This window comes from Mastigoproctus giganteus, chromosome 11 (assembly GCF_048544385.1).
Source record: "Mastigoproctus giganteus isolate SK-2022 chromosome 11, ASM4854438v1, whole genome shotgun sequence".
Taxonomy (NCBI): domain Eukaryota; kingdom Metazoa; phylum Arthropoda; class Arachnida; order Uropygi; family Thelyphonidae; genus Mastigoproctus; species Mastigoproctus giganteus.
The window spans coordinates 118849316-118855315 of record NC_143585.1 but is presented as its reverse complement, the minus strand read 5'-3'; the positions used below and the strand labels follow the sequence as shown (position 1 = coordinate 118855315).

Sequence of the window (6000 nt, the reverse complement as noted above, 5' to 3'; positions counted from 1 at the left end):
GAAAAAGACGTCAAGTTTACAGTACTTATACAAACAAGTCAAGCAAACTGTGCTAAAAATTAAAAGGCCTCCTTTTATTATGCTTCATTCCCGCCACACATTCACTACGGAAGCCCTCGAACAAGCCGAGAGTGTTTGCTAAGATGCTGGTTCGCCTTCCTAGCGCCACAAATCATTCAACTTTCGTCAGGTCCTTTTACCCCCATTGCACGGGCTTCGTTCTGACAGACTACCGTGATGTCACCTTAGCTGCTGTGGGTTGCGTCCACTCGTGGAGACAGAGATAATCATAATGTTTTCGCTCATGAGTGTATATCAAATTCATAGTTGCGAGTATGTTGTATATCTAAAAAAAAATTAAATTTCCGTCGTTTCATGGCTGTAATCCATTCGTTATTCGTATTTTTACGTGCTTTCCTACAAGAACAAGATTTTTGCACTAGAATATGTTAATCAGCTGAATAAGTAGGGTACACTAACTACAAACTAGCTGTACCCGTTGCGAAAATTTCGCAATTGGTAGCAGAGTTTTTTGTCTAGCTGTTCTAAAGAAATGTAGTCAGTGTTTCGTCGTAAGCAGGAGGCCAGTACGCGTCGAATGCACACCTAGAAAGAAATATCTTCAATTTGAGACAACTTTCAGCACGATCGGTTAGGCCTATCGTTCACAATGGTCGAAAGCGGCTTCCCTATTAATATACAGATAACTGTCCGTTCTTGACATCTGGCCTTTATAGTCTGTAAAACACCACAATGACATAAACGCGGATTTGGGGAGGACCCCTCCCATGGTGGTAGACCTTGAGGGTATTTAGAGTTTTTTTTTTTTTGTCAGTTTTCTATCTTCTTCCTTTGCAAGCCACCTCAAATGCCTATTTTTTGATTATTGAAAAATAGGGGGGAGCGCGAACGCAACCCCCTACTAACAAAAATTTCACGCTCCATCTATCCCAGTTTGGGAAAGTGGCAGGAGTCAGCTAACCCGTAGTGCAATGGGAAAGCCTCTCCCTGGAGGAGCCGCCTTGCTGATCACGGCCTCCTCAGCGACAGGTAAGTATGCTACTCACTCGCCCCAGTGAGCACGACTATCAATGCTATGTAGCTAATGAAATGGTGTCTGCGTATAATATAGGACATTTAGTTTGTTATCCTTTTATTCAAGACAACAGCAATATTTTTGATATTTAAATTACATTTACAATCCGATCTTTAAGAGGGAATGATTAATTATTCCAAAATTAACCTATTTCATAGAGAGTTTATGGCTAATTCCGTAAAATAAAACTATTCGGAATTTTTATATTTTCCCATTTTTCTGCACACCTGGGAAGAAATATCTTCAATTTGAGATCACTTTCGGCCCGATCTGTTAGGCCTTTCGTTCACAACGGCCGCCTCAAGAAAACAGCTTCCGTCTGGGCGTAAGTTGGTCGTGTGTGTGTGTGTGTGTAGTGAGAGGAAGAGAGAGAATACAAAAGAAATAATGCTATCAACAAGGATGCTTAAATATTATTTATTAATTATAACAAGTACATGAAAATATTATTCATACTGAAAACCTTGAATGAGAAAATACTGCATTCAATTTTACTACAAGAGCTTTACTACATAATGTCATGAATCTGGCACACAATTCAAAAAAATTCCTAAAATTCATATTTGTATTCCTTCCAGTGACGGATTTAGCACTTGAGAGGCCCCAGGCGCAATTGAATTTTGAGGCCCCCCCTCTAAATATTTTTTGAGGGGGTAGCCTAAAAATGGGTTTCAAATAACGCGAGATAAAAATGCCACGCCTAGTCAAACAATTCAGTTTTAATAGACGTTTTAATAGTTTTAAAAGACGATGCTCCGTTACATGTCAGCCAGAGCAGTAGTGATTTCAGAGGCTTTAAAAGACTACTGCTCTTGCTTATTGGTTCCCAATTAGTTGCGAACTGCAACTAATTGGGAACCAATAAGCAAGAGCAGAACTGCCTCCGCGAACAAATCTAATATCGTTTCTTGAGCAATATCGTCACAGGGTTCTTCACTCGTGGAATTACCTCCACTAGGAAAAAACTGAAAGTGTTTAATTTAAGCATTAATGATAATATGTATTCTACTTCAGATTCACTTAGTTCGCATAGATATATCACATAATATGTAGGGATATTCGCATAAGAGTTTACTAACTTCTCATATTAAATTATAGTTTTATTCAGTAACGGTAATAAAGATGGGTGTAAAAATTTAAAATAAAACAATTTTATTTTATTTATATTTTATTTTTTTTTTGATACCTGAGATTTCAGGCCCCTCTATTTAAGAGGTCCCGAGCGCGCGCCTCGTGCGCCTGTACGGAAATCCGCCACTGATTCCTTTCTTGTATAATAATTTGTTTCTTCGGTAGGTCGAACAGATAACTAATTATTGGTGCTTTTTCCATTCTTTTGGGATTTATTATTATTTTTTTTTCTTAGACTTATTCCAATACGAAGTAAAACAAAGTTCTCACTTTTTCCAATTATGGATTTAATTCTTCACATTTCTTTTATCAATATTTCAAGACACGGAGTTTCCAGTTACATGTTTTTATGTAAACGGGCAACAGATGACATATTTTTTAACATTTTTTTTTCTAAATTCAGCGATTATTTCGTGATATCCGTTTTCCTAATAAAATACAAGTGAACAGATTACTAACAGGTATTTTAATTATTATTACTTTCAGGATACATATCCAATTATCGTCTTACGTGAAAATCGTACTGTAAAATGTTAAATTTATAAATGTAAAGTGAATATTTTAAATATGTATAAGAACATGTTATGTAAGCTTATGTATAGTTCTCTGTATCGCCTCCTAGTGTATGAATGCTTTGTCAGGACCAATGTAATTTACTTACTAAATAAATAATAATAATAATAAGAAGAAGATTTTGTTGCAATTATTTTATATATAAATAAGCTACGTTGGAAGCATTTATTCATACAGCTCCACTCTACATATTATAATCATGAATAAAAATATGTTATTACTATGCACAACTATTTAATTTTCCCCCACCCCACTTCAAAATAATGACGTATAGGGGGCTGCTGCAAGGAAAAAAATAAGGCAAATTCTTCCCAAGAGGTCAGCAAGTGAAACTTGTTACCACCAGCGGGGGAGGGTGCAATGAGGAACTTTTACCGTTTTTCAGTTTTTTTTTTTTTTTTCTTTGGTTGCTAAAAACTACTAAAAATCGAAATGACATTCAAGTGAGAATACCACTCATCCAATGAAGAGATAAAATGGCAAACATTTATTTCTAAATTTCCAAATCAGTCCAAGATTTCAAGCCATGATTATTGTTATATTGAATTAAAAATGAACACTTTATTGACTTTTTTTTACATTCATATCATCTAATTCAAATTATAAGTCGCCATCTAAAATAAAATGTCAGAAAATTTCATGAGCATAATTTTATGTTTTATAAGCATAACTTCAAATCACAAAATTTCAAAATTTACAAGAGAAAATTCTGGAGTTTTCAGACAGATTCGTTGCTTGAAAAGTGGTGAAAAATTATTTGAAAAACCGAAAAAAGTATGTATATTTTTATTCTAACATAATCCCCTAAATGAAATAACCCCTCTCTTTATATTACGTTTAAATCTGGATACATGTATTGCTATACAAGATGCGCGAACTGTACCCATACATATATGGCGTATGAATATGTTAACATTTACAAATGTTAAAACAAACAAAAAAAAAAAAAAAAACTCAAGAACTAAGTGTTTGACAAATGTCATCGGAAGGGAAAGTCTCACGTTTCAAATGCGTTTTAGTTGTCTTGTTTGTCTACGTGGAAGTTGGTCATGTATGAAATCGCATTAAAGAAAACGTATAATTTAATTAATTATACATTATTATATACAACATAAATATTTTAATGTCGTAGTTCATAAAATGCAAATTTAGACGCAATCCGATAAATATGTTCACAGAAATGGGCTAGCGTTTGAGGGCCTGAGAAAAACCTTGTTACGGCGCCTAATTTATATCGTATCTTAACACGCATATATATGCAGTAGCACATCTAGCAGCATCTATTTTAGTGGGCGCCTGTGGCAAGTGTCTGACTTGTGTACCCCTAGCGCCGGGCCTGAACGTTCATTTAGATATACAGTATTAGTATTTCGTTTTCTGTTTATCACAAATATGACGAAAAGAAAATGAAAATTTCATGAAAGTGTACGTATTTAAGACAAATATGGAATAGAAAGTTCAATAAATACAACACAAATCATTCGATTTTTTAAACAGTAAGCGTTAATTAATTAATGTTTAATTAAATTTAAACGTTAATATCTATAAATTTAATAAGATGTAGACGGTCTCTCCCGAATCGCATTGTCGATTTTTGAAGAAATCGAAAATTCTGTTTAGTAAAAGGTCCTGTTTGTATTGTATTTCCATTTCGTTCCTCATGCCTTAATGTTTTCATTTGCATTTAATTTTTCCTTTTGAATAATTACATTCCTTTTACAAAGTGAAAAAAAAAAATAATAATAATAAAGTAGAAGTTCTAAAATTGGATGCTTTGAAAAGCTTTAAAATCAAACAGAATTCGACTTGATAACGAACTACAAAGTTCAGTTCGAAACGTAATTTGTCAGAGCAAGATTGTTAGAATGGTTGAGTACAGCGCATATTCCATTTATTCATTAGTCATAGTAATAGAAATCGTTCGGTAGCCAATAAATCTCACAACATTAAGCTCAAAATTTATGTTAAGCGAGAATGGAATTGTATTTGGAATGCAATTTTAATGGAATTGTATCATTTAATGCGAATAATAGCAAAGCTTAACTGACGGTACTCACTTCAAATAATCCGCTTAATTGTATGGTGTTTAAGCGGATTATCTGAGGTGAGTACCGTCGGTCTTTGCTATTATTCTCATTAAGTCGAATTTCAAAATAACAGTACATTAAGAAGTTCTATCAATTAACTAAGTGGAATTGCATCATTAAATTATCGTTTGTTGTTGTTTTCATCCGTTCAGCTACAACCGACTTTCGGAGACTTTATGGGCGAGTTGCCTCCATGCTGTCCAGTCTTCAACAGCTTCTTTCAAGTCCTTCATACTCATGCCAATGTCGCTCTTGATGGTGTCAAGACAGCGTATTCTTTGCCGATCTCACTTCCTTGTTCCACTAACCTTTCCTAGCATTATCGATTTCTCCAATGAATTGGATCGCATTACATGACCGAAATAAGTCAATCGTAGCTTGGTGACCTTGGCTTCCAGTGATGATTCTGGCTTTATGCGATCCAAAAACCTCTCTGTTCGTAACTTTCGCTGTTTATGGTATGCGAAGCAGCTTTCTCCAGCACCACAGTTCAAACACGTCAATTTTTCTTTTGTCTGCTTTTTTCATTGTCCGGCTTTCATACCCGTAAGTTGTTATGGGAAACACTATAGCATTAACCATTCTGATCTTCGTTGTAAGGTTGACGGCTCTTTCTTTTCAGATAATTTCCATGCTCATTATTGCGCTGCGTCCAGGTGAACTTTTTCTTTTAATTTCAGGGCCAGATTTCCCCCCATCCCCAGTCGATCCAAGAAAGATGAAATCCCGGACAGATTCGACCTCTTCATTATTAATTTTAACTTCTCCTGTCTCAGCTGTTGTCATAATTTTTGTTTTCTTGGTGTTAAGCTTCAGTCCCGCTCAGTTTTTCGCTTTCATCTTTAACTATTAAGATCAATTATATTAGATCTTCCTCTTTTTCTGCAAGCATTGTATAATCTGTATATCTTGAATTGTTGATGTTTCTGCCACCAATTTTCACTCAAATTTCTTACTCATTCAAATACAATTTTCTCATAACTGATTCAGTATACAAATTAAATAGAAATATGGATAAGATACAGCCCTGTCGCACACCTTTTGCCGATTTCAAACAAGTCTGTATCTCCATATATTGTTCTGACAGTTGCTTCTTGATTGGTGTACAATGAT

The 6000-nt window shown here is 34.8% G+C and overlaps 1 non-coding gene across 1 annotated transcript; it reads right to left on the bottom strand.

Moving 5' to 3' along the window:
• Positions 1-894: 894 nt before the first annotated feature.
• Positions 895-1058, bottom strand: LOC150078383 (U1 spliceosomal RNA). The gene has a single exon (XR_016547656.1). It is a non-coding gene; the product is annotated as a U1 spliceosomal RNA (small nuclear RNA).
• Between the last annotated feature and the right edge of the window lie 4942 nt (positions 1059-6000).